The following is an 11,711-nucleotide window of genomic DNA, read 5'->3' as shown; positions in this document are numbered from 1 at the left end:
GGCACGCTCCCAGTCATGCGCAGGACTCATGTCTGGAAATTCCCACTGTCCTATAATTGAAAGTGGTGTTTCTCCCTAATTTTTCAGAGTAAAAGCCTGAAACAATGCCTAAAGACTGGCCACATGTAGTGGAAGCCATAGGGATCATGAACTAGGTCATAAGTCTTTGTATGCGATAGGCTTTCAATGGAAAAACAAGCATTTCAAAATAATAGCACTTCCTGGATGGATTTTCCTCAGGTTTTCGCCTGCCATATCAGTTCTGTTATACTCAGACATTATTTTAACAGTTTTGGACACTTTATGGTGTTTTCTATCCAAATCTACATATATACATATCCTAGCTTCTGGACCTGAGTAGCAGGCAGTTTACTTTGGGCACGCTTTTCATCCAAAATTCCGAATGCTGCCCCCTACCCTAGTGAGGTTAAACACTGTATTCCATGCTTGTTCAATGAACCACAAACAATTAATGAACATGCACCTGTGGAACGGTCGTTAAGACACTAACAGCTTACCGACGGTAGACAATTAAGGTCACAGTTATGAAAACTTAGGACACTAATGAGGCCTTTCTACTGACTCTGAAAAACACCAAAAGAAAGATGCCCAGGGTCCCTGCTCATCTGCGTGAACGTGCCTTAGGCATGCTGCAAGGAGGCATGAGGACTGCAGATGTGGCCAGGGCAATAAATTGCAATGTCCGTACTGTGAGACGCCTAAAACAGCGCTACAGGGAGACAGAACGGACAGCTGATCGTCTTCACAGTGGCAGACCACGTGTAACACCTGCACAGGATCGGTACATCCGAACATCACACCTGTGGGACAGGTACAGGATGGCAATAACAACTGCCCAAGTAATACCAGGAACGCACAATCTCTCCATCAGTGCTCACACTGTCCGCAATAGGCTGAGAGAGGTTGGACTGAGGGCTTATAGGCCTGTTGTAAGGCAGGTCCTCACCAGAAATCACCGGCAACAACGTTGCCTATGGGCACAAACCCACTGTCGCTGGACCAGACAGGACTGGCAAAAAGTGCTCTTAACTGACGAGTAGCGGTTTTGTCTCACCAGGGGTGATGGTCGGATTCACGTTTATCGTTGAAGGAATGAGCGTTACACCGAGGCCTGTACTCTGGAGCGGGATCGATTTGGAGGTGGAGGGTCCATCATGGTCTGGGGCAGTGTGTCACCACATCATCGGACTGAGCTTGTTGTCATTGCAGGCAATCTCAATGCTGTGCGTTACAGGGAAGACTTCCTCCTCCCTCATGTGGTACCCTTCCTGCAGGCTCATCCTGACATGACCCTCCAGCATGACAATGCCACCAGCCATACCGCTTGTTCTGTGCATGATTTCCTGCAAGACAGGAATGTCAGTGTTCTGCCATGGCCAGCAAAGAGCCTGGATCTCATTCCCATAGAGCACATCTGGGACCTGTTGGATCGGAGGGTGAGGGCTTGAGCCATTCCCCCCAGAAATGTCCGGGAACTTGCAGGTGCCTTGGTGGAAGAGTGTGGTAACATCTCACAGCAAGAACTGGCAAATCTGGTGCAGTCCATGAGGAGGAGATGCACTGCAGTACTTAATGCAGCTGGTGGCTACACCAGATACTGACTGTTACTTTTGATTTTGACCCCATCCCCCCTTTGTTCAGGGACACATTATTCCATTTCTGTTAGTCACATGTCTGTGGAACTTGTTCAGTTTATGTCTCAGTTGTTGAATCTTGTTATGTTCATACAAATATTTACACATGTTAAGTTTGCTGAAAATAAACGCAGTTGACAGTGAGAGGACGTTTCTTTTTTTGCTGAGTTTATTTAAAAACTCTCCACCCATCAGGCATTGTAATTGTGGTGTGTTCTGTAACTGGTATAGTGCCTCTTACTGGTGTTCCATACCCCCATCTAGTGGTCTCTCTCGCTACCTACTCTAATACAATCCTGTGTTATGTATTCTGAGGAAATGTTGACTTTGTATACAGTATGTTAAAGCAATAATTTGTTGTTTCTCTGTCCACATTTGTACATTTTGTATGTCATCTCATGCATTCTGTTGTACTAAGCACTGATTTATAGATTTTCTGATGCATTTTCTTGCTTGATCATGTGACATGTGCAATTGTCCTTGAAATAGAAGCCAGCTGTTTGTGCCAACGATTTACACTGATGATGGCCTGAGGCCGAAACGTTTGTTTTGTTTTCACCTGATTTAGCACCGTGCTATTTTAATAAGCATCTTTATTTTGCATTCAAGCCTCAGTTTTGGATTTATTCCTTTTTTCGACAGTGCGGGTCTCAATCTTTTCCAGTATTCCTATTTTGACTCCTATGCACCTGTAACAGACACTATTTAGTAGTAAGGACCTTAAAAGAGCACAAATGGCTTCTTATCATTCATAAATAGGAAATCAAAATATAGCAGACAGTCTTATCCAGAGTGACTTACAATTAGTGCATTCATCTTAAGATAGCTAGGTGAGACAATCATGTATCACAAGTGTAATAAGTCAGTCATTTTCCTTCAATAATGTAGTTAGTCTTTTTATATATCCTTTATCATTGCATTGCCAAACAGTGTTAAGCAGCACTGCCATTGCAAGCCTTTCAAAAACCCAACACTTCGTCCAAGATTGTGGAGCCGGAAACAGGTTAAGTATGGGGATTGCCAGACAGGGCAAAGCATGGTGGGTGGCTTTGCCACCTGGGATACTACGGTTACCATGAAGGCCTGTCTATATCCACCTGGAAACAGGTGGATACAGTGTCTGGTGCTCCTTTGTAGGAGCACCAGACACACCAACTGAAGTATACTGGATTTTCAACAATGGGATGTATCTCACAATCAGTTTGTTTCACTGGCAGTCTTCCATGTGACATGTGTTTCAGTGTAAAAACCAGCAGCTGGGCTAATGCTTGATAAGTAAAAAGGTTTGATTGAGATAAGTAGAAGCCATTTGTGACCCGTTTCAGGAAATTAAGAGTATGTCACACTTCACTACTTATTAGGAGAGGCACTTGAACGTCAACATTACATTTTTTATCAAAATGTGTTTTTTTAGCAGAAAGGCCATCTGGAACATGTGAAATTTCATGTGCCTTAATAACAAACTTGTATGCCATCTGTAAAAACAAATAAAATAGTTAAATTACGAACCTAATTGGTTTAGCCATGGAAAAAGACAGGAACCCACTAGCCATGATTGACTGAGATAATGGATGGGCTGGACTTGCTGAGAGATGAGTTTGGATTGGTTTGCCATGTAGCATGCTTCTGTCTATAATATGAGCTGCTCAGTATGTGTAGATAATCCTTTCTACCGCAGCTTTTTTGAAAGATATTATGAAGAACTGCAAAAGTGTTGCTACTGCTCTCCACTTTCTGGAGGACGATCATGCCATGCTGACTCTAACTCTGAAAATGAATCCGACAATGAGGAAATCCCTGATTTAGGTAAAAACATTTTTAATGACCCAGACATTGAAGAGACTTCTGTTCACGGTGATGGGGAAGAAATGGTGATCAACAGTGGTGTCACGGAAGAAGTTGACAGAGTTCTGAAATCAGTGTAATGCTCGGTGGAAACAGAGTATGATAGCTAAGGAGATGGAGAAAATTCTGGCGTTTGATTACAAATATGCGGAGGAGAACACAGAAGAGAAGTGTTATTGAAAGGAGAACACAGAAGGCTGTTGTATAAAACACCAGTCTCTGGATTACATCGTCAAACTAAAGGCAACCATGGCATCCATAACGGGTAAGAGTCTGGCTAGCTAAATTTTCGATATTATACGTTTCTAATTTAGTCAGAAAGTCGTTTTCATTGGACATTAAAGCTTGCTGTTAGCTAGCTAGTGTTACGTGTATGATATGTGTAGTAATATTATATTATTTGTATATCAGAAATCCATTTGCATTGCTAGTTATAGAAATTTATCTGGATGCTTACTATTTTTGATATTGCCATTTCACTGTAATGTTTACACTTTCTGTGCCCTGTGCATGTAACAAATAAACATAGATTTTATTTGATATAGTGTGTGTTTACCAGAGACGGTAATGTGAAGAACAACATGGCCTGCACCAAAGTCAGATTAGGATGTAGGCCAAGTACTAGATAAAGTGTACTCGTTCTACTACTTTCATCACCTTCAGTCTTAAAATCTTTGGTTGTTTACTACACTACCTTACTCACTCTGTTTAACACATGGCCTCACATGTGAATCCTTAAAGAGATGGGTGGGGCTCAGGCTTAAGAGGGTGTGAACAATGGTGAATGTGTGTAGACAAAGAAGATCTCTCCAGTAGGTGTACCAAAACATTAAAGGGACATTTTCTCAAAAGTGGGGTAACAAGTTTATCAACTTTCAAAGCAGAATTACTTTCTCATTGTTGGTCAACTGCAGTGCATGATATACCATTTTCTAGCTCTGAGTCAATTTCAAATGTTGCTACATGGGACTGACTGCCGGTCAGTCACATTTATCCTTGGTTATGGGACCATCCTTTCTTTAAACATATTTTTTTAAATTGAACAGATTAGTGAATATGGAGGACCTTTTTCATTAATGGGTAACACTTTACCTTAAGTGTACATTAATGTCTAACTAAATAGTAATACATGTATTTATAACATAGTAGTTACATTTAATTATGCTGTAAAGGGTTTAGCGCTATAGGTTATTACACGAGGAACAAGGATATGTAATTACAAATCAGCTTGTCGGAGGTTATTCCACATGTGTATTTACTTATTTATGTATATGTAATTACAAGATGTCTTGTTCCAAATGTTACTAATATGTTCTGTAATTACACTTTTGCAGTATCCTGTGTAGCACCATGTTAACAATGCATCCTATTATGTAACCTTGTTACATGTGACTACATAAGTCACTACCACCTAAATAAACTAGGCTAGGACTCCGTAAGCTGCTGTAACAATGCATCCTATTATGTAACCTCGTTACATGTGACTACATAAGTCACTACCACCTAAATAAGCTAGCCTAGGACTCTGTCAGCTGCTGTAACAATGCATCCTATTATGTAACCTTGTTACATGTGACTACATAAGTCACTACCACCTAAATAAGCTAGGCTAGGACTCCGTCAGCTGCTGTAACAATGCATCATTTTATGTGTCATGACGTTGCCCTCTTTGGACACAGCGAGCACTATCCCCCTACCTCAGCACCATCCCCCTCTCTCTGTCTCCTACACTCAGGCTGCTGTGGTCAGAGAGGTCGTAAATTCCTAGAGGAGAATACTCTCCTCATGGCCAGAGTATAGAGAGAGTGAGTTTCATAGAGAGAACAAAGGAATTTCTTCCACCTCACAGAACTGGAGAACCGAACGATATTCATGTTCTGGAGAAGGTATAAAAGATTGGTGAAGAATCCAGCTACGAACTGGTCCGTTTGGTACAATTTTGTGAAACTCATGAGAGACAATACAGCCACATAACCATAACCATGTTTATACAAGTGTCTCCGTTATGAGGCTTACATCTAATGGTTGTATAAAATGAATGAGTAAAGATGAAACTATTTGTGAAATTATGTAATGTGATTTTAGACTGTTTAATGAAGGAAACTCCAATTCCCTTTGGAGTTTAACCTGTCTGGGCAAGGTGGGACGTTTGCGTCCCACCCTAGTCAACAGCCAGTGGAATCGCGTCGCGCAAAATACAAATACCTCATAAATGCTATAACTTCAATTTCTCAAACATATGACTATTTTACACCATTTTACAGATACACCTCTCCTGAATCGAACCACGTTGTCCGATTTCAAAAAGACTTTACAGCAAAAGCAAAACATTAAATTATGTCAGGAGAGTACCCTGCCAAAAAAAATCACACTGCCATTTTCAAAGCAACTAGATGCATCACAAATACCCAAAACACAGCTAAATGCAGCACTAACCTTTGACAATCTTCATCAGATGACACTCCTAGGACATCATGTTACACAATACATGCATTTTTTGTTCAATAAAGTTCATATTTATATATAAAAACAGCATTTTACATCGGCGCGTGACGTTCAGAAAATATTTTCCCTCAAATGCTTCCGGTGAATCAGCGATACAATTTACAAAATTACTATTCTAAAACATTGTTCAAATGTAATATTGTCATTCAAAGAATTACAGATTAACATCTCGTGAATGCAACCGCATTGCCAGATTTAAAAATAACTTTACTGGAAAATCACACTTTGCAATAAACGACGTGGTATGCTCAGAAAAATAGGCTAGGCGATACATGTTGGCACCATCTTGGAACCATCTAATATCAAAAATACTATCATAAATATTCCCTTACCTTTGATTATCTTCATCAGAAGGCACTTCCAGGAATCCCAGGTCCACAACAAATGTAGTTTTGTTCGAAAAAGTTAATAATTTATGTCCCAATAGTTCCTTCTTGTTAGCGCGTTCCGAAGGCTACTCATAATGTACTGAAGCGCGCGGGACTTGTCGTCATGAATGTGCAAAAAATATATATTTACGTTCGTTCAAACATGTCAAACGTTGTATAACATAAATCTTTAGGGCCTTTTTCAACCAGAGCTTCAATAATATTCAAGGCGGACGATTGCATTGTCTTACTAAACGTTTCAAAAGGGGAGGGTAGCCATGGGCGCGCGCGTCATAGTAGTAAATGGCCCTCCCCCTGTGACCAACTTCCCAAGCCTCTCTTTGGGTCAGTTTCTACCATAGAAGACTCAAACCACTTTGTAAAGACTGTCGACATCTAGTGGAAGCCTTGGGAAGTGCTAAATGATGAATAAGTCCCTGTGTGTTTCAATGGCAAAGGTTTGAAGTGATTCCACACATCAGATTTCCATTTCCTGTTAGGATTTGTCTCAGGGTTTTGACTGCCATATGAGTTCTGTTATACTCACAGACACCATTCAAACAGTTTTAGAAACTTTAGAGTGTTTTCTATCCAAATCTACTAATTAGTTACTGGGCAGGAGTAGTAACCAGATTAAATCGGGTACATTTTTTATCCGGCCGTGCAAATACTGCCCCCTATCCCCAACAGGTTAACTAAATCAGAGGACCGCCTATTCTGCTCTTCTGAATAAAACCCCCACCTGGGTTTTCTATCACCAGACCAGCTTACCTCGATAACGAGAGGGACAAGGTTTGAGACCAGACCAGTACCTCTATCACAGAGGGAAACAAGGTTTAAGTAGATTGCTGAATCTTTTAACCATCCCACGTGGTTAAACTCTTAGACTATCGATACCGACAGAATAAGAACAAATCTTTGATACTAATTACTAGTCTGCAGCTAGGACTTTGGTATCATTGAACCCAAAGACCGACAACCGCCGAAACATCTATTCTATAACGACATTGCTGAATGTCACTCTGAACTATACATGCTAACCACGGCAGAGAGAGAGAGAGGGCGGACCAACTCTCCAACAGAAACAAACTTTTCAACAGAAATTCCGTCGACACACTGGGCGTAAATATGTATTTTGATTGCAATTATTCCCGAATCAGTGAGCGTTCATGTGCAAAGGAATAGCATTTCAATTGTTATAATTATCAACTCTAGTGTCTTATCTCAGCCGACCACCACTTCCCTTTTTGTCCACTAAGCTGCGATACCGGTTTATCCCACTAGGGAAACTCCACTATCATTTCCTTGTAACTATCTACTGTTTGTTTATGCATTTCTGTGAATTACTTAGTTAGTAAATAAATTATTTAAGACAATTGATGTATGGATGACTCATAGTGAAGACTGGGTTTGTGCAGATAACCAACAACTTATGATGTTTGGAATGACACTAACATGAGGTAAAGAATAATTCATTAATTCGAAGACTAATTGATCAGATATTAAAATATCTCAAAGTTATATTAGGAAAATTATAACTTTGTAATCTGAATATTTTCCTTGATGCCCCGACTTCCTAGTTAATTACAGTTACATGATTAATCAGTTTAATCGCGTAATAATAATTACAGAGAGTTATTTGATAAATAAGTCTTCAGTTTTAATGACGCCAAAGACACAACATTTATGGCGCCCCGTGTGAGGACTCTAAAACTAGGACGCACGTTTGGGTCATTTTGATAATATACATTTATGACGCCCCCGTGCGAGGAATCTAAAATAGAATTGGACTTTGCTGTGGAATTCTATATATCAATTGTGCACTAATAATTACAGAGAGTTATTTAATAAATAAGTCTTCAGTTTTAATGATGCCAAAGACATGACATATGTAACCTTGTAACATGTGACTACATAAGTCACTACCACCTAAATAAACTAGGCTAGGACTCCATCAGCTGCTGTAACAATGCACACCCTATCATTAACTACAGCTTCAGTTATCTTAGTTCCATATTATTTGGCTTAAAGAATGTACTGAATGAAATGTAAGAGCAGTGTATTTACAACAGATATGCATGTAACTATAATGTACCTACCCAGGAGCAAGCAGCTTAATGTAAAGTGAAACATAATGGTATAACCTTTGTAAATACTGTGTACCTGTCACGAATCCCACCGAAGGTGGCTCCCCTGCCTGCTCGGACGGCGCTCGGCGGTCGTCGTCGCCGGCCTACTAGCCGCCTGTAACGCCCTGGCCATAGAGAGGGGGTTTTTTGTTCTTTATTTTGGTTAGGCCAGGGTGTTACATTGGGTGGGCGTTCTATGTTCCTTTTTCTATGTTTTTATATTTCTTTGTTTTGGGCCGAGTAGGGTTCCTAATCAGAGGCAGCTGTCTATCGTTGTCTCTGATTAGGAATCATACTTAGGCAGCCTGTTTTCCTTTGGGGTTTTGTGGGTATTTGTTTCTGTTGTGTGGTTTGCACCGACAGAACTGTTGGCTTTCGTTTTCCCTGTTTGTTTTTTTGAAGTGTATCATTAAAAATCATTATAACCACTTACCACGCTGCATCTTGGTCCCCTCTTCCAGACGATCGTTACACCGCCGCTGATCCCTTTTTCCCTTTCTGTATATAATGTCTTATTGGTTGCCCCTGTTCCTTATTGAGTGTCTTGATTTGTGTTTATTTAAACCTGCTTAGCCCGCCCAGGTTTGTGCGGGATTATTTTCTGTCAGTGTGCTTTTTTGGATGTGCTGGCTATTCGCCGTGATTTATCTTTCCGGACTGTGTGCCCATTGTTACTGGGTTGGTCATTTTTGTTCACCCGCCTGTTGTGTTGGCGTTGACCGTTTTTTGTACCGGGAAAAATACATTCATTATTTCCTTACCTTTGCTCTCTGCGCCTGACTCCTACCACCACTCCTAGCAATTCGTGACAGTTCCTGCCTTTGAAAAGGGATGTTGGGTTTGTTTCTCTGGCTTCAGAGGTATAATGTAAGTGAAATGTTGTTCAAAATAATATAATGTATAATGTTAATGTAGGTGTTCATGAGCAATCATCTTCAAGTGAAGTGAAACACAGTACGGTGAACCTGTTTTATTATAATCTTTGTGAAAATAAACTTCATTGTACAATAACTGTTGTTACAGCACCTATAAGTGTAATTACAATGTACTTCAAAATCAAATCAAATGTTATGTCACTTGCGCCGAATACAGGTGTTGACCTTAGTGAAATGCTTACTTACAAGCCTTTAACCAACAGTTAAGGTTAAGTTAAGAAAATACCAACTTTTATTTTTAAGTAAGAGAAGAATAACATAATTAATGAGCAGCAGTAAATAACAATAGTGGGGCGACAGTTGAAGTCAGAAGTTTACATACACTTAGGTTGGAGTCATTAAAACTCGTTTTTCAACCACTCCACAAATTTCTTATTAACAAACTATAGTTTTGGCAAGTCGGTTAGGACATCTGCTTTGTGCATCACACAAGCAATTTTTCCAACAATTGTTTACAGACAGATTATTTCACTTATAATTCACTATATCACAATTCCAGTGGGTCAGAAGTTTACATACACTAAGTTGACTGTGCCTTTAAACAGCTTGGAAAATTCCAGAAAATGATGTCATGGCTTTAGAAGCTTCTGATAGGCTAATTGACATCATTTGAGTCAATTGGAGGTGTACCTGTGGATGTATTTCAAGGCCTACCTTCAAACTCACTGCCTCTTCGCTTGACATCATGGGGAAATCAGCCAAGACCTCAGAAAATAAATTGTAGACCTCCACAAGTCTGGTTCATCCTTGTGAGCAATTTCCAAACGCCTGAAGGTACCACGTTCATCTGTACAATCAATAGGACACAAGAATAAACATCATGGGACCATCATACCGCTCAGGAAGGAGACGCATTCTGTCTCCTAGAGATGAACATACATTGGTGCAAATAAATCCCAGAACAACAGCAAAGGACCTTGTGAAGACGCTGGAGGAAACAGGTACAAAAGTATCTATATCCACAGTAAAACGAGTCCTATATCGACATAATCTGAAAGGCCGCTCAACAAGGAAGAAGCCATTGCTCCAAAATCGCCATAAAAAAAGCCAGACTACAGTTTGCAACTGCACATGGGGACTAAGATTGCACTTTTTGGAGAAAAGCCGAAGAACACCATCCCAACCGTGAAGCACAGGGGTGGCAGCATCATGTTGTGGGGGTGCTTTGCTGCAGGAGGGACTGGTGCACTTCACAAAACAGATGGCATCAAAAGGTAGGAAAATTAGGTGGATATATTGAAGCAACATCTCAAGACATCAGTCAGGAAGTTAAAGCTTGGTCGCAAATGGGTCTTCCAAATGGACAATGACCCCAAGCTCACTTCCAAAGTTCTGGCAAAATGGCTTAAGGACAACAAAGTCAAGGTATTGGAGTGGCCATCACAAAGCTCTGACCTCAATCCTATAGAAAATGTGTGGGCAGAACTGAAAAAGCGTGTGCGGGCAAGGAGGCCTACAAACCTGACTCAGTTACACCAGCTCTGTCAGGAGGAATGGGCCAAAATTCTCCTAACTTATTGTGGGAAGCTTGTGGAAGGCTACCCGAAATGTTTGACCGAAGTTTAACAACTCACAGGCAATGCTACCAAATACTAATTGAGTGTATGTAAACTTCTGACCCACTGGGAATGTAATGAAAGAAATTAAAGCTGAAATAAATCATTCTCTCTACTATTATTGACATTTCACTTTTTTTAAATAAGGTGGTAATCCTAACTAACCTAAGACAGGGAATTTTTGCTAGGATTAAATGTCAGGAATTGTGAAAAACTGAGTTTAAATGTATTTGGCTAAGGTGTATGTAAACTTCCGACTTTAACTGTACACCACCCGATGTCACAGGAAGGCTAAAAAGATAATCAAGGACAACAACCACCCAAACCTGTCACGGGTGTCGTAGGGATTGGACCAAAACGCAGCGGGAACGTGTAAACTCATCTTCTTATTTTATTAAAGAAGGAAAACAAAAGAAACACGTATACAAAAACTACAAATGACACTAAACTGTCCCGTCAGGTCAGGTGCACGAACACAAAACAGGAAATAACTACCCACAAACCCCCATAGAACAAACACCCCTATAAATAAGACCTTCAATCAGAGGCAACGAGAAGCAGCTGCCCCCAATTGAAGGTCAACCCAATAAACACCACATAGAAATAGACCAACTACAAATAACATAGAAATACACTAACATAGAACATAACCCAAACAACCCTGAAACAAACACCCCCTGCCACGCCCTGACCAAACTACAATAACAAACAGCCCCTT

The sequence above is a fragment of the Salmo salar genome, chromosome ssa10 (assembly GCF_905237065.1).
Source record: "Salmo salar chromosome ssa10, Ssal_v3.1, whole genome shotgun sequence".
Lineage (NCBI taxonomy): Eukaryota > Metazoa > Chordata > Actinopteri > Salmoniformes > Salmonidae > Salmo > Salmo salar.
Note: the sequence above shows the minus strand (reverse complement) of the source record.